Genomic DNA, 18213 nt, shown 5'->3' with positions numbered 1-18213 from the left:
AGTGCTTCCTCATATCTAATATAAATCTGCTCTCTTTTGTTTTAAAGCCATTCCCCCTTGTCCTATCACTACATGCCTTTGTGAAGAGTCCCTCTCCAACTTTCTCATAGTCCCTTTAGGTAGTGGACGGTGTTCTAAGGTCTCCCTGGAGCCTGCTCTTCTCCAGGCTGAACAGCCTCACTTTTCTCAGCCTGTCTGCATAGGTCAGAGATTCTCCAGCTCCCTGACCATCTTCATAGCCCTCCTCTGGACTAACTCAAGTAGGTTCATGTCCTCCTCTGTTGGGGATAAAGAATAGCAAGGGTGATCACAACATTAAGAGACACTGTGCTGCTCTTCAACTTTTAAGCTTATTGGTTCAAACATTAAAAATATATAGTTTGGTTTTCTTTGGTTTGGAGTCTTTTGGCAGGAAATATATTTAATAAGCATGATACTTTGTTTGAAGAGTCTCTGCAGTCAGGAAGACTAAGACATAATTATTAAAGTCAGGGAAATAGAAACCAAAACTACACTGAGTCTAACAGAAAGACAAAATAGCTTTTGTGTGAGTTTTAGGGTAGAATGGCTTATAATTTATTATTTTTAAGCTTCTCAGGCAGGCAGTGTTGCAGTGCACTCAGCATCAGAAGCTTGTGTTTTGTATATACAGGACAGTAAACAAGCTAGCCTGAGCCTGACAGAAGATACCATACGAAAGACATCCTGAAACTGTCTGGTTTTTTTATTACTCAGTTTCTATGAAACAACTCTTTTTATTAGATAGTCTCTCAGGTTTTCAAATAAACCTAGTTTTGAAATACTGGTTTTTTTAATATTTTCTAGTGCGTTTTTTACCTATTTAATGAATTAAATATGCTATGGAAAATCAAGTAGAGTTTTCCTCCTTAGTTTGGAAAAGCATACTGTAAGCTTACTAGAGTGCTGGACAGGTAATAGATGGATAACATATTCGGCAAGTGTTTGTCAACAAACCTTATTAGCAGTCACGAGTTTCCTCATAAGTCATAAGTTGCTCTACACTGCAGTTTACTGCTGTTGTATTTTTATAAGCCTTGGGGCAAGGTATTGTGCCTAGGACAAATACTGCTTTATGCCCTTGCTGATGTCTGTCATTTCGTTTGCTTACAGTGTTTATTCAATCTTGGTGTGAAGGACAGGTCCTGGTCAGGCAATGTTGCCAAACATACAAGAGAGTCCTCAGGGAAGAAAGAGGATGGCAGAATATTCATTGTTTCTCTCCTGCCAAAAGACACAGGAAAAATACAGATAATAAAACACACGTGAAAGTCTTGAGCATATTCTCTGTCCCCTTGTTCCATAGATGTTTAAACAAGTCCTTTACCTGTTAAGCATTTGTGCTATATACTTTATTTCCTTTGAAAGTAAGACTTTAGTTATCTTCAATCTTCAGAAGAGACCAGAGATTTTTTTTCAATATCCTTGCCAAAGCATGCTGGCTCCCAGTTGAAGTCTTCAGATGCCTGATGTAAGCAGAAAAGACAGAAGATTATATGACCACATTGGCTGCAAAGTGTAAAAGGAAACAGGGAAGAGATTGAGAAAAAAAGTTGTGGAAAAAATGTATTGAAATAAGACAGAAAATTACCTGTAGTAGACAAATATTCTTTAAAAACAAGTAAATGACAAAAAAAAAAAAAGGTGCTTTGGGGTATCACTATGGCCTAGTTACCTTGATACATGTTTTAGAACTTCAGAGCTGTGATAAGAACAGACTTCAGTTTTTTTCAGTTAGGAGCTGAGAGCATTCCACTGCAAGGAGGAGTCCCCCTCGGGTCCCTGCCTGCTCTGCTGCTCCCTGCCTGCTCCTGTAGCCTGCCAGCAGTGCTGAACAGCAGCGTTGGCAGACGGCATTTTTCTGCCACGGCCAACACTGAAAATGTGAATGGGCAACTTCTGTCAACAAATTAGATAATATCACCATGGAAATTTAGGGAAGACCAAAAAGCTTCACATTGACAGCTCAGTAGCCTTCCATCAATGACATCGAGAGTTAATAGCCTGGGCAAACTCCCAGTTTGCTGCCTAAAGGGACTTCCATCTTTAACGCTGGTGTTCCTCATTTTCCCACCATTATTTAACCAACTATTGAATCATAAATACAGACTGTCATTTCAATAAGTCTTGTTTATTTAGAAAAACTTTGTCTAGGGCCTTAAGGCAGCCAGTATCCACTGGATATCCATTTCAGTATCCACTGAAATAACAAGGAAATATCTTATTATACTAAAACTTTCAAATTTAAAAGAAAACCAACAAAACCTGACTTTGAGATTGTACTAGTCATAGAGTTATGAGGGTGACTTCTAGGAAGTAGAAGCTAAAAAAATGAAATGGAAAACTGTCAAAATTTTAACTTTCTATTTGAAGTGCCTTGTTTTTGATGCCTGAATCAGATAGTCTTAGGAAAACTGTATTATGGGAAAAATACTCTAGGAATGTTAAACTGTCTGCATCTGGATGCTTAAATAAATATGAAAATTCACCAAATCATTAGTTGTTCTTGAAATAGCTACACATGTAGTGGATGAAGAGGATTTGGAATAACCTGGAGAGGTTGGTATTTGCACAGTAGTAGGGAAGAAATTATCCAGATGAGAATTAAAACAAAACTAACAACAAAACATGTATAAAATTGTACAGGTGATGGGATCGAACTATCACCCAAGTTAAACAAAACATCTTGTTTACTTATAGCTCAGAGTTATGCAGATGGTAAATTATTTGGGCTAATTTATGCAAGATACCGCCAAATAACCCATCTTCAGTGTTGCTCGTGTACCTATGAGGGATTCTCATGCCTTGTCTTTCCAGGACAAAGGAAATATGATTACAAAATCGTAATACATTCCTATGGACACCAGTCAGCACTTCTGAAGGGACATAAGTGCTACAATATAGTACAAATTTGTATTTTACAAATTTTTTTTTTTTTTTTTATTTCTGGTCTATTGAGTGCTTTTGTATAAATCAACGTTCATAGATACAGAGTCATGGAAATGGGAAAATATCATGTTTCTCTGTGGATTATACTCTTTTGCCTTACGTTTGCTTTTCTTGGCAAGAAATCTACAGAAGAAATACAGTAATATATGTAGGTGAGGCACTAACAATAACAAGCACGCCTCCTAGACTGAAAATGCAGAATACTTTTGACAGCCCTCCAAGGCTTATGTTATCAGCCAAATTAGTACTGTTCCAATTAAATCTGCTTCAGGAAGAATTTCTTCACTGAAAATATGGTAAGGCATTGGAATAGTTTGCCCTTGGAGGTGATGGAATCGCCATCCCCAGAAGTGTTCAAGAAACAACTGGATTGTAGCACTTAGTGTTGTGGTTTAGTTGACAAGATGGTATTTAGTCAAAGGTTGGACTTGATGATCTTAGAAGGCTTTTCCAACCTTAATGAGTCAATGATTATACGAAGGCTAAAAGGTACATTGCCTAGCACTTTTCACATTTTTGAGACCCCATCTCACAACTTAGAAGTCTCCATGGCTGCTCATGCTCAGTGGCCTGAGCAATCCAGTGTGCTGCAGATAGCGAGGGGAAATGGTGACTCCTCCATCCCTTGCCACTGACCCCATCTTCCTTATCCTAAATGGACCTTCCCTCCAACAGCCAAGGAAAGTTCTCTGGTTTGGGGACTTCTGGTTTTTTTCTGTGGGGTTTTTTGGGTGTTGGATTTATTGTTTGGGTTTTTTTTCTTTTTTTTCTCCCCTTTCAGGGGAAGTGGTGCCCCATACTTTAAGCAGTTTAACATTTGAAGACACAGAAACAGTTCTGAGTGTCCAGACATAAGAAGGATGCTGCCTTTGGACACCTGAACTTGATCGTGCTGATGTAGAAACACATCTTTCTTAAGCCTTATGATGTGCCCTGAACAGTTATTGATTGTGAGAACCATGGCCTGACAAACAAATCTTTCCACAAATACTCATCTGAATACTTATGGGCTTTGGACTTGACTTTCCTTTAAGCAAGGACTCAAGCTAGCAGTATTACTTGGGAAGTTTTAATTTTTAAGCAGTGATTGGAAACAGTTCACAGAAAGCAAGATGAGTTCAGAAGTGCAGCATTTACAGAGTAGAAAAAAGATGGTTAATCAACATGTGCTTGTGTTGGTATATTTTAAAAATACTTGGAATTTTAAGTACGGTTCCTGGAATAACTGCTGGACAATTATTATACATGTTTTTTGTTTAAAAATATTTAACATGTAAAAAATCTACTAAGAAGAAATTGACAAAAGGGTGTTGCTCTTGTTTCATATACTTGTCTTAAATAATCCATATAGTTATGAAAGCCAGAGCTTAATAAATGGATATCTTGAAACACCAATGCCTTTTTTCCCATGTCAGCAAAGCTGCTTCTGCTGAAGCTAGATTCCTCTTCTCAGATGTTAGCAGCAATTTCGTATAGTTTTAATTAAGATTCCAAGGCATTAGTGCAACACGAGCCACGAGAGGGCAACACTTTTGCACAGCCTGTACAGGGAGCTGGGATGACTTCCCCCCCCCCACCCCAGTCTCCATGCCAAAAACTATAGGGCAGTGCAGGGTTGGTTGGGGTTTTTTTTGTGATGAGATTAATCTCTTTATCCATTAACAGTGCACCTAAAAGGAGTACTTTTTTCAGACTGTCTACCTACACCTCAGAACCACCTGCAGTCCCAACAGCAACTGATGGAACTACTAACAAAAAGGTCTAACTGGAGAAATATTCCATTATGTTTTAATTCAAGTGGGGCTTTTTAGCGAAATGAGTCCAAATGAACAGTGTATTCTATTCACACTCCCAGCATGGGAGCAGCCTTGGCACAAAAATGAATACATAATTAAAGGTGGGTTTGCACTTCAGATTGGTCCAGATTTCAGCTAATTTTCTGCTTTAAACACTTCTTTAGAACTCATACTTTTTTAAAAAATTGTTTGAATTCCAACTCATTGAATTCACTGAAAGGATGTATTCTCTTCAAAGATTTCAGAAGTTAGTCTTATTTTTTTATTTGCAGGTCATTTGGTTGAAATATTTTGAACAAAAACTGTCAGAAAATAGCCTCAGATCTCAAAAGGATTCTTGATTTTTCATGCTTCTAACAAATTTTCATAATTTTTTTCCTTTTTCTGTAAATCTGTAAATGAGGATCCTGGCTCCAAATCTCCAGGAAGAATCTAACAAATCTTTCTCTTAATGAAAACATGTTGGTTGTTTTTTTGGATTAGTTTTGATTTTGCCTAATCTAGTTATAAGGCCTTTTAAAAAGCAGCAGTTAAAACTATAGGCATCACTGTGTTGAGAAGCACGTCATTCTGTGTTCCTTTTATTTAAAAACAGAAGTGTAGATTAATTTCTCCTCCTCATTGAACTTCCTTATCTCTAGAATATATGGCAAAAAAGCAGTAATGGCTTTTCTGTTCTTGGAAAGAAGAGGTTGGGGGTTTTTGTCATAATCTCTATCACCTTTGTCATCGTGATGGGGGAGGGGGTGGCAAAACAAATATTGAGCTTTGTAAAATTGCATCAATTTACATTTCCTAGTAATTAAATGATTTACATGCAACAAAAGAAGTAATTGCTAACTATAGGAAGTAAAAGAGGGAGTGGGGGAGGGTTGGGGGAAAATCAGTGGGAAACAAAGACTCTTTGTGGAATCTACAAGAGCCAAACATAGTTTGTTTAAACCAGTTGGGCAGGTTAAATGTAGAGATGCAGCTCTTTCAACAAGAAATCCCCTAGAATTGTCAATTACTCTTCAACATAGACAGTGACTCATTGTCCACTGAATAAACAAAATAAAAAAGCAGTTGTGAACATCATGATAAAAACACCTTTGAGAAAAGCCCATGGTCTTTACAACTCAGACCTAGGTGACAAACTGTGATCCACCTCCAGCCTTAGCTTTTCAGTAGCTCCCAGTTTTTTCCCAAAAGGATGAAGGAGTTCTCTTTCACTAAGCACCATATTTCAGTACCTGTGTGACTAGCACTGAATCAAATATGCATTGCAAAAAAATAAAATGCCCAGGGAGAATACTTTTTAAGTTGAATTTAGTATTTCACAATTATTCCAGCTGTATATTCACTAATTATATTCCTGATGTTTACTCAGTGAATACAACTTGTATTGTATGTTAGTACAATGGTGCTGACTGGAAAAAAATCTCCATATGATATATCCATCTCAAAAGTGGCCTACCCTTATCTGAGCCTAGCTGTTTCCTATTAGTTAATTAGTATTTAAATCTGGTGATAAAAATGTGATGGAAAGAATGAGCTGTGCATTAGCAGCCTTGATACAGCTCCCCAGATATTGTAACTTGGAATGAATAAAGATACAGTAACAAATTGCTTTAAAACTCCTGCCACCTCTCAGGTAGAGACCACTTCCAGGCAAAAGGACAGAATGTTCTTATCAGTGGGTGGGTTTTTTAAGAGCACTTAATAGATTACAACCAGAGAGGCTATTTCTAGTCCAAACTACACTGTGCCTTTGTAGTCTATACTGATGGATCCAGAAATGAAAGAACACCTGTCAAAAGAGCTTTTATATTGGAAAAATACATTTATATCTCTGCAAAATTTTTAAAGAAGACTTCTGCTCGTTACTGCTTGTTACTTCAATAGATTAAAAAAAAAAAAAAGAACTTTCCGACTGAACCAGACACCAGCATAGCACATGAATTCAACCCTACCTTGAAATGAAATAGTTTTCTAGTACATAGAGCTCCAGGCACCATTTGAATACATCTATTGAAAACAAATGCTGTGGTCATTTAGCAGACAGGCTCTGTGCATACAGTCAGAACAAATTTTCCAATAAATAGCCACATGCTAGGCAGGATCCCTTATCAAGGAAGTGATCTTAGTTTAGCAACGCTATCAGAAAGGTTTAGCGTGAAAATTTTTCAAAGACTGGAAAAGACCAAATTTTCTCTTCTTATCATAAAAATAAATTCCAATATGCATGGAAGAGCAAATAATAAATAATTTCCTATTGTTGGCCAAAATTTCTTACCAATTACTGTTAGCAAGAAATTTGGTTCAAAAATAATAAAAGAGCTGGGAAAATAAGGGAAAATAAGCACTCACTGTTGAAATATTCCAAAGTTGTTTTGCAAAGTGTGTTATTTCTTAATTCCTAATTCATCAGTCACCTTGAGACAAAGAACTCAGAAACATGCATTTGACTTTAACTTTTATAACAAATCCAACCCTGAAGAGAAGTTAGAGCAGAAGTTTGAGCAATTACTACAGTGAGATTTTGCTCAAAGTATGATAGAGTTAATAGAACACCACTTTAATAAATTCTGCCAATGAATAACAGAATAATAGCAATAAAAACTCAATATAAAGCTGCTTCAAATTCCAGACATGAAAGTCTTTTGATGAAATAAACTCCCTCTCTATCCTACCCAAATTGTATAGTGCGATTAAAGATTTATCTCTTGTTGTTACTAGGTTTAAATTATAAAGAGAAAGCTAGAATATATTATATAAAGACTGAAGCTACTGTTTCGTTGCCTAGTTCAGGCACTGCTCACCAGCTGATTTACTTATGCCTTGTGCCAAATTACATAAGAGCATGTTGAAGAAACAAGAATGTTTTTTCCTTGGCACTTGTGGCTGGCTACAAATACACCCAAAAATATTTCCTAAGCCCCCAAGTTGTTTTATTTGCAGCTGAATTGAAGGGCTTTTATTTTTAAGGGTGAAATAGCAATGGTATAGTGTTGAGGGGACACAGCTTTTTTGCTCGGCAGAGGAAGAAGTCACTTAATGCTTTCAGCAGTTTTCTCCTTGCTTGCAGAGTAGCTAACAATAACATGCAATAACAAGCTTTGTAAAAATCATCACCTTCAGTAGGTGATGTTATCCTTTAGTACGTGTATGTATACAGGGGGAACACCCCCCCAACACACGCACACACACAAAATCTCAAAAAACCTCCAAACTAAAACCACTGCACCTCAAAAAAAACCATTCTGAACATCTTTTTCAATTGGCTTGAGAACCTGAGTTCTCATCTGATTGCAGCACAAAGCAGTACAAAAAGAGTAAATTATTGCATGTTTGTTTTCAGATACTGATGTTGAGGGAAGACCATAGAACATTCAATCAGATTTTCTCAGGTACAAGTCTTTAAGATCAATACGTGGAAAGCTCACAAACCTCCAAGTGGTTTAGATGCTAGACTAAATTAAACACTAAATTAAGGTCAATTACCTTCATTGAAAGCTGCTGGCTCAGAAAATCCTAACCGGGGCCTGGTTTTTGGAGGTAGTTAAGTATGGATGTTCTATGCAGTCAGAATTGGTTCAGTGCAAACCATGTCTGGCCAGTGTAGAAGAGTCGGACTTATTATGAAAATGGTAGAACAGCAGTGTGTTTGGGCTTTCTTCTTTCTATCTCTATTTTGCTAAAAGTTCATAAATTATTTCCACAGTTCTATTTCAATTGCAGGAAACAAGATATTTTACTTCCAATACCACTTTCTAAAAATTGTAATTTTTTTTCCATTTCTCTGCTGCTTGTGGTTAGGAAACATACTAATTGTCTCTTCTAACAGAAACAGCTAAGAATTCATGTTGCTTGATCCTGTTTTTACTGGTATTTCTTGTGGCCTGGGGTGATAAACCTATTTTTGCTGGCCCACTTCCCACTTCTCTGAAGTGGACATAATTCTCAACACCTGTACTATTCCATAAGAATCTTCTAAAACTTGTGTAAACTGTTAATTGAGATGACTTGTAAAGCATATGAAGATTTACCAATGAGGAGAGCAATATTCACTCTAGACGTGTTAATTTTTTGAAGATTTCCTGTGCTTACTAAGATGACAAGTCAGTGAGTTGAAGGTTAAAAACTAGGACCAGAGGTCCTGTTGACATGCTTTTGTCTATAAATCAGTGGGAAGGAATATCACAACTAAAGAAAACACTTAGATAAAACCAGATTTATCATTTCCTAGTGTTTCACTAGATATCAACATCCACCTGTAGCTTCTGTGAGGGTAACTTTTCAGCAAAATTGTAACATTTCCAAAGGTTGCAGGAAGAAATAAGTTACCATAAGATGAGATGGCTCTTTTTCACTAAAACTTTGTGGTTTTATGCAGGTGAAAAGTTAGTTCCCTTCTTGCTACTTTACCAGGAAATAATTGCTTGTGTTTCTGGCAGCTTTAAACAGTTTCTGTTTGTGACCCAAGTTTCCATCCAAAACTTTATCTAAGTGATATTATTCCAATGCAGAACTTCTAGTTAATTTTTTCCCCAGTGCCTTCTACATTATTTTGCCTGTTTTGCTCTTTCTTTCTCTCCACTTAAAAGCCATTAGTTTGCTTGAAACACACACTCTTCCAGCTGAACAGATGTGAGTATCACATGAAAGCTTTGAGGAATGTTCATGGCAGCATCTGGTACTTCACTTTAAAGTTTATTTTTAACATGAAATAGTTGTGAGCGGTCATTTGTAGCTGAAATGCTGTCTTCTAAAAGCAATGCAATCAGGTCTGACCCTTCAGCATAAAGAGAAAAAAGTATGATGATATATGGTTTTAGGTAGAGCTATTACAGTGACTTCACTTTGTTATTCATCACGTTTGTGCAGATCTATGTATTTTATATGCTAAAACTTCCTTTGAAGTCAGGTTGTGTCATGAGAACTGCATCTTCAGAACCAAATCTATCAAAAGCTTCGGCAAACTGTTTTGCTTTTCTGAAAGTCTTTCTTATTCTAGTTTACAGTCACCTTGTTGAAGCAAATTTGTTGCCTTTAATAGGAAATTACCTTTGTAATTTTCATGTGACATCACAGTGTCAATGGAATCATTGCTGCTATTTCTGTGCATAAAATTGATGTCACAATGGTAGGTATGATGGCATAAGATGAGATAGGAGCTTCTGAAAGGCAGGGAGAGGTGATAAAAAGGGTTTTGTGGTAGTTTATAGCTCCTGGGAAGGCTATAGTGTAGGCCTCAGCATGGCTGGAGTAGTGGGGGAATGAACCACTGGGGCTGCTGGGGTACTGCAGAGCTGCTCCCTCCTGTACTCCCTCAGGATTGTGAGAGATGGAGGGTCCTTTTACCACCCTGTCAAAGCGGCAGCTCCTGTCACTCAAAGGGAAAACCCAGAGTCTGGCTTACAGCAGTTTTCCACTCATTTGGTGCCAGGGCTGGTAGAGTAGGGGAGAACCTCTAGCCCATTATTTCCAGCCGTGAAAAAGGACTGGCAGGAAACATATTTAAGCAGATGTCTTGTGTTCTAACAAAATTCCAGTGAGTCATCCACATGCCCTTAGGCATTCAATGCACCAGACGGCTTCCTAATGCCTGTGGCATCTTGCTCACAATCTAATATTATGCACACATTTCACATAATAAAACCCCACACCTTCAGCTGGGGAAGGCCCATAACGCTTTGCTAACCTTGGTAAATTTGCTGTGAAATTGAGGACCTGGCACAGGAACTCAATGCCTGATACAACTTCAATCTGATTTGGTGTTAACAGCCAGAACCTGATTCTGGGCTGCAAGTGGCATCACTGTAGCAATCTTTTGGGTCACCAGCATTTGCCATCTTCAGACAGCCCATGCAGACAAAAGGGTTTTTGTGAACTGGCTGGCAGCCTGTGAGGTATGTAAGCAGCTGTGTGCTACCTTAATTTTCCCCTTCTTTGTCCCAACATGCCACTCGGGGACTGACTCAAAGTGAATTAAAAGAAAAGCAAGATGTTTCAGCTTTTAACAGCAGCAAGCTCTTTTTCTGCCATGGGTGCAAAAATGAATGTCCTAAATCTGGCCTTTTGATACTCCTTCTCCTCCTAGCAGAAGAAATAAAGCCCCATGTGCTGTAGTCTCCAGTTAATGCTATCTCATAAATCAATCTTCAATACTGAATGGAAGCGTCAGAGGAGGACATGTCTCCAGCTAATGATTTACTTACTGAAAGGTCGAGGAAAATATTTGCGCACAACCGTGTCCTGCACAGCTGATAACGAACAACCCCACCTGCTCGGTCCCGTATTTCTGGCCTGCCACTAAGCCTGGATGTGAAGCAGTGATTTCCATATCAGCAGCAGCAAAGCAAAGCCTCATCTTCAACACTTGCTTGGATGATTGCAAAATATGTTTGCACTATGCTATGTGTTTCATACAGCTCATAATCTGATGTCATGAATCAACATGAAACCATCCCTGGGAATAACCCTGGGTAAATCAAAACATGTTACAGAAGCATGAAAAAAAGATTTAACTAGTGTGGGAAATAAACTAGTGAAAACTAGTGTGGGAAATAAACAGAGAAATTTATAGCAATATGACATCTAAACTGAATCTTACACTGTTGCAGATATGACCTTGGATTAGTATAATTTGGTGTTTTCTATAAGCCTGCTTGCTCTGTTTCACACAAGCAACTCAATTACTTCCTTTTAAAAGAAAAATAATGTTTTTTCCACTCAGTCTCTCCATTTATTCTGTAATCATAGTTCTCATCAAATGTCATTTTTACTTATGATTGTTATACCAGATTGTCTAAAGACACTGTTAAGTATGCCATGCAGCCAAGTATGTTTATGGAGGAGATAACTTTAGAGACTGCTTTACAAGTGCTGGCGTTTGGTTTTGCTTCCTTTGTGATCTCAAACAATGCATATTGTCTTTTTGACTAAGATGCATCCATTTTATCAGTGTACTCCGTGTACCAAAAATAGTTAGTTAAGCAGCCTCAAAACTGGGAGTTATTTCAGGTGAAGCAAGCAGCAGGGGTGTTTTTCTTCTCCAGAGGAAATAAGGTCTCTTTGTTTCACTCTTTGATTAATTTCAGGCTAATTTTAATAGATCTTAAGCCTTGAAAACACTCTTCTCTGAATTGTGTGAAAACATTGACTCAGTGTTGCTGAATTTCTGGCATTTCTCAGATTCTCTAATGTCCTGTAGAGAACTCACACTGAATCCTAAATTGTTAAAGAAGTGATCTCACTTTCACCTATGGTGGGATCAGACCTTTTATCTTTGAACTCTCAAACTGCTGCACCCTATTCTCAAGGGCTTTGACTTGCAAATACTGTTCCTATATTGGAAACCGAAATCTTGTCATGCAAGAAGATGGCTTGTCCTGTTATGTATACTTTAATTTGCATTGTTATCAAGGAGAGGGAGAAAAGCACAAAGTCAATGTAAAGAACCTGGCCTCTGGAAACCTAGTTTATTGCTGTTCTTGTGAAACTGAAGAGAAATCACATACACCTCTGCCCTTGCCTGATAAGACATAACATCTGAGGTTACCTGTATGAATGCCTCATGCCAGTGTCCTGCACTGACAGTAAGGGGAAATAAACTAGTGTGACTCTGTTAAGAACAACATTGGTAGAAAATGAAAACATGAGGAAGCCTTCCTTGCTGTTAAATTGATTTGCTATGGAAGTGGGAACAATTCTTGCCTGCCTCTTGCTTGTGAGTTGTTCTCTTGCTATGAGAAGAGGGTGTGTTCATGTTGTAAGTAGTAAACAGGCAGTGTAACTTACTCTATGTAGTGTATTTCTTCTGTATATGGCTTCATTTTTTGGTATGAAACTAAGGGGAGTACCAAAGCTACTACAGACTACAGAAAGCAAATGTAACAGAGACAGTGAGGTACCCGACATTTTAAGAGATGAACCTGAATGTGCCAGATAGTGACATCCCTGCACTGTGGCTGATCAACAGCTTCATCATTACATCCTATGCCAGAAATTTAAATACCTTAGCTTACCATAGACATATTTTAATCCAAACTTTTTGCATTTGACAGCAGTTAATATCCAATTTTTATTCTGACTCTTAAGATAGTCAGGAAACTTGGGTTTGCAGGTTTTTGGCTAAGGACCTACTTTCTGTTCATACTGATGACTAACGGGACTCAGTGGTTTAAATATTTTCCAGTAGGAAAAAATATTCAAGACATAAATTGCATTTACTCTGAATAGAAGCCTGCTCAGTGAGGTCCTTGAGGACACTGTGGTTATTCATACAGTAGGGTTATACTTTGAATATGTAACCCCATCTTGTTCATATCAAATGTGGGTAAAGAGATATTGGCATCTGGCCCACTAACATCCTTAACCATTGAGTTGCTGCTCAATAAAACTGATGGAAACGGGGTCTTTGTTTTGAAAAAAGAATAAAGAGACCACAAAACCACATACACAAACAAATGCTGGACTAATTCAGCAACTAAAGACATATTTGAAGCCTGAGGTATCAACAAAAGGGATATGAATGAGGAGAAACTTCTTAAGGCATATGTAAACCCCTTGTTGCTTAACACTAATGATATATAAAGTCCACACAAATAATATAGCATGTAAGTATCTCTAACATTTTTATGGATATTCTTCAAAGAAAACTCTTACAGTAAGAGAAATTAAAATGTCCATAGGAAGAGTAGTGTACTTTACAAATGCTAAGAAAGCAATAGAAAGATTGTCAAGTTTCAGGAAGATCTGGATGAAATAGAGACATTAGTAAATTCTGCCCTGGATTTGAGTTCAAATGTTTTTGTTCACATAATGCTTAGTGGAAAATAATTTAAGCAAGATACACCATGCTGACTTCATCTATTACATAAATTACATTACCTATGGAATCTGTTAACAGTATTGCAGAGAAGAGTGATATTATCTACAATAGCTATTCTTAAGCTGTTGGGAAATCAGGTGCTGCTGGAAAATGTTAACTGGGAAAAAAATTTTGTGCTCGTTTTGATACATGGGGCCTGGGCAATCACCAACCATATGAAGTTCAACACGGAAAGTGCCAGATTCTGCACTTGGGATGGGCCAACTCTGGATGTTTGTACAGACTGGGGAATAAGATGCTTGAAAACAGTGCCATGGAGAGGGACCCAGGGTTCCTGGTTGATAGCAAATTGAATATGAGTCAGCAGTGCCCTGGCAGCCAGGAGGGCCAACCATGTCCTGGGGGGCATCAGGCAAAGCACTGCCAGCTGGTCAAGGGAGGGGATTGTCCTGCTCTGCTCTGCACTGGTGCAGCCTCACCTTGAATATTGTGTGCAGAGGGACAGGGACTGATGTCTCTTCTGTGGTGACCAGTGACAGAATCTGAGGAAGTGGCCCGATGTACTGGACACTGTTGAGTACTGTGTCCAGTTCTGGGCCCCTCACTACAGGAAGGACATGCTGGAGTGTGTCCAGAGAAGGGCAGCGAAGCTGGTGAAGGGTCCAGAGGGTAAGTCCTGAGAGGACAACTGAGGGAGCTGGGCTTGTTTAGCACGGAGAAGAGGAAGCTCAGGGGTGACCTTATCCCTCTCTACAACTACCTGAAAGGAGGTTGTAGCCAAGTGGGGGTCAGCCTCTTATCCCAAACAACCAGCAAAAGGATGAGAAGACACAGCCTCAAGTTGTTCCAAGGGAGGTTCAGGTTGGACATCGGGAGAAATTCTTCACTGAGTGGTTGTTAAACATTGGAATGGGCTGCCCAGAGAGGTGGTGGAGTCACTGTCCCTTGAAGGTGTTCAAGAAAAGACTGGGCGTGGCACTTAGTGCCATGGTCTAGTTGACAAGATGATGATCAGTCAAAGGTTGGACTAGGTTTCAGAGGTCTTTTCCAACCTAAATGATTCTGTGATTCTGTGACATTGTGGCTAGAAGCCCAAGCTGAGTGAATTTGCATTAGGGAACTGTTGTTATTAATTTCTCACTCTCTTTTTTTCTTTTTTTTTTCCCCCCGCTTTCTTATATTCTCAGAAGAAGAGGCTTCTTCTTTCATATTATTTGAATAGGTACCCAATGAGATAGGGTTAATGTTTTCTGGATCCTAATACTCAGCAGTAACCTAATAACTTTGTGGAGAGGTTCAAATTTATACTATGGTATTCCATGGCTTTTATAGCAGCACTTCTGATAGTCATCCTCGAATAGCACTTGTTGAATTCATTAGGGAACATTGATGTTTGCTAAACAGCAGATCTTGTTAATAATTCAGTTCCTTTCAAGCCCTTTAAAACATGATTCTCATGTCTATAAATGTGATTTGCGAACTGGGTAAGCTGACTGTGGTAGTTTAGTCTAGGCCTTCCTTGGTGACCAGTTTGTAACCAAGGAAGTGCCAAGATTTACCCGATATTCCCTATGATTTTTACATAAGCCAGGGTATAAAAAGAAAGAAGGAGAGGCCTTTGCCCCCTCTTTCCTTCTGGCGGCTCTGGAGGTGCGAGTTTCCCTGCTGTTGAGTCTGTCGGGTTGGGGAGTGAGGCCTGGTAAGGCCTTGCCGACCTTGGGAGACGGAGGTTACCGGCAGTCGCTCCAGCATGACTTTCTGTTGTCCCAAGGAGAGTAGTAAGATATTCTTTTGCTAATTCTTTTAGTTGCTAGATCTTGGGCTACTGATCAGGATATATATATATATATTTTATTTTGGTTTTGTTCCTTTTTTTTTCCCTTTCCCCTTCCCTTTCCCTTGTGAAATTGTATATATATTTCAATTGTATATAACTGTAATATAAGTGTAAATATATTTATATATATTGCTTTAGCTGTCTCTCTCTCTCATTTCAGTTCTCTTGGGTTTTTTTCTCTTATCCCTTGGTTTGGGGGGGTACTTCTTGTGGTGAGGTTTGGAGACTTGGCAGCGAGCCAGCTTCAAACCATATCACTGACGAAGAGTGCTTTTTGCCAAGAAAAAGTACAATATAACAGCAAGGAATGGAACGAGTTGAAAGAGAAGAAGTTGAAGTAAAGGACTGTAACATTCAAGTTGTAGACTTAAAGGAACTTTCTTCTCTTTCAAATGCTCTAAGGAAAATTTTTGGTCTTCATTTATTTTGTACTATTTTGACTGTCTTCCTTGCCATTTGGTATGACTGAAATTCTAAGGACATTAGAGACTGCTGCATTTTAGGCAATTGACTTGGCAAGAACTTTTTTCTGCTCTTCTCACTCTATATCAGTATTATGTGGACTAAGTTCTATTTATCAGCTACAAAGAGATCCTGATGCAGGTTTTCACCCTGTCTGACATATACTTTCCCACCTATCAGAATTCTGTCTCCCTTTATTCTTAATAGAGAAAGAAAGAAGGATTCCCATTTGTCTACAAATTAAGAAACTGGAGTACTCAAAACTCAGTTCTATCTCCTGGAGGCAATGTCTAATATAAGAGCAGATGAACTTAGTTACCCAAGTTAAATGCCTGGGTAACAATCCCATAATACTGCTGACTTCAGTAAGAGTTGAGAGCGTTAATTAGCACCCAAGAAGTACTCAGGTCTTTGAGAGCTCCATCTGCTATTAAAAAATCAAGGTAACCAGCAACTACCCTACAGCAAACAAAGTAAACAAGACCTAACTTTCAGAGCACTTGTACTTTACAGGTACTTTCTTTTTCCTGCAGGAAGTACAACTTATTTCACAAGAACAACCTGAGTGAGATTTACTGCAAAGAACGATGCAACCAAATATCAGCTCCACAGTCACTGTCAAGCCACAAGCTTGGGCTTGGGCAAGGTCACCGAGGGCATCACTTCCCTCTGCTTTTCCCTTCTCTCTCTCTTATGCAGTAACTGAGGAAAGACTCCTTGTAAGGATCTTAGACAACCTACTGGATTTTAAAGGGGCTGCAGACTGCACCGTTTTTAATGTTCACCATAAATTTCACCTTACACATTACTATCTAAAGGATATTTTTTTCTTACATTTTAAGAGCTGTCCATAGGAGGAACAGGGGTAAAAAAGGGTATTATATACCGTACTGTTGCTGCTATAAAGCTGAGCCTTGCAGGCTGTCTGAAAGAGTAGCGGTGAGCACAGGAAAATGAAAACAGTATTTTACAGCAGTAGTGAATCTAAAATGAGAATTGTTCCTGTCAGTAAAGCATTTTTTTAAAAGAAATAACTCTAGTCTAAAAGTGACGTGTTGGGCTTCATTCTGTTATTGGATGCTTACTAAAATCCTTACTAAAAGTCCTTCTTGGCTGTTTTTTTGGGTCACAGGGTCTGTGGTCTGCTACTGCAGGCAGAACCAATCCTGATAGCATTGCTTGGGCAATCAAGAGAGTGCCCTTGGGATTTATATACCCAGGCTTTTGTGCACAGCTGCTCCCATTTTTCAGCAACTATGTATGCTGGAAAGACTGCAAGAAGAAAGACAGAAATATGTTTGAGGTGTTGTTATTTATCTTATTATACAGTAAAGAAAGTTCATTACCCATGCGTGTGCGCATTATCAACAAGGTACACGAAGACAGGTTGAGAGAGTTGAGGTTTTTCAACCTGGAGAAGAGAAGGCTCCAGGGAGACCTTATGGCACCTTCCAGTACCTGAAGGGGGCCTACAAGAAAGCTGGAAAGGCACTGTTCATAAGAGCATGTAGCAATAGGACCAGGGGTGATGGCTTCAAACTGAGAGTAGGTTAAATTAGATATTAGGAAGAAATTCTTTACTGTGAGGGTGATAAGGCACTGAAAAAGGTTGCCCAGAAGCTGTGGATGCGCCATCCCTGCAAGTGTGCAAGGCCAGGTTGAATGGGACTTTGAGTAATCTGGTCTAGTGAAAGGTGCCTCTGCCCTCAGCAGGGTGGTTGGACTATAGACGATCTTTTAGGTCCTTTCCAAAACCATTCTGTGAGTCTGATTAATCATTGAAAAAGAGGATAAGGGTGATAATGCAAATGATCCCACCTAGTGACTCTGCTGTCTGAGAGATGATCAACACTTTACCTGTTCATTTGGTTTCTATGTTCAGTAAGTGGTCATATGCTTGGAAGCATACAAATGATCATTATTTGTGTGTGCATGTCACAGAGAGCTTACTGGATTTATTTTTTATGTTATTTGACTGTTTTCTCCAGTACGGGATTACCTCCAGAAATGCGGCTACCCTCTATCAGCTCTGAAACCAGAGCTAGTGAAACAAGCAAAAAGATATCTGTCTTCTTCTCTGTGAGCACAAGGATCTGCTTCTCCCTGACAGGCAGCAGCTGCTTGAGTGGAGATAGTAGTACTGACTTTGAGTTGTAGGGCTTGAAGAGATTTTGTCATGGCAGTATGAGCATCCTTCCCATTTACCACTGACGTTCTTGAGATCAGCCATGATACTCTAAGGGCTTCCCTGTGTAGAGAAAAATTGAAGGAGAAATGGCAATTGCCAAGAGACCGTAACTCTCAAACTCAGCGAACATGTCTGGGAATCCAAGGAT

The 18213-nt window shown here is 38.8% G+C and overlaps 1 long non-coding RNA gene across 1 annotated transcript in view; it reads right to left on the bottom strand.

The window, feature by feature from the left end:
• Nucleotides 1-1056: 1056 nt before the first annotated feature.
• Nucleotides 1057-18213, bottom strand: part of LOC108497397 — a 17958-nt gene continuing 801 nt past the window's right edge. Inside the window, exons 2-3 of the long non-coding RNA XR_001874800.1 lie at nucleotides 1346-1484; nucleotides 1057-1242 (exon numbers count right to left, since the gene is read on the bottom strand). This is a non-coding gene — a long non-coding RNA (uncharacterized LOC108497397). The remainder of the gene's footprint in view (nucleotides 1243-1345; nucleotides 1485-18213) is intronic.

This window comes from Lepidothrix coronata, unplaced genomic scaffold (assembly GCF_001604755.1).
Source record: "Lepidothrix coronata isolate B3197 unplaced genomic scaffold, Lepidothrix_coronata-1.0 Scaffold47, whole genome shotgun sequence".
NCBI classification, from domain to species: Eukaryota; Metazoa; Chordata; class Aves; order Passeriformes; family Pipridae; genus Lepidothrix; species Lepidothrix coronata.
This window is presented reverse-complemented; position numbering and strand designations above follow the sequence as displayed.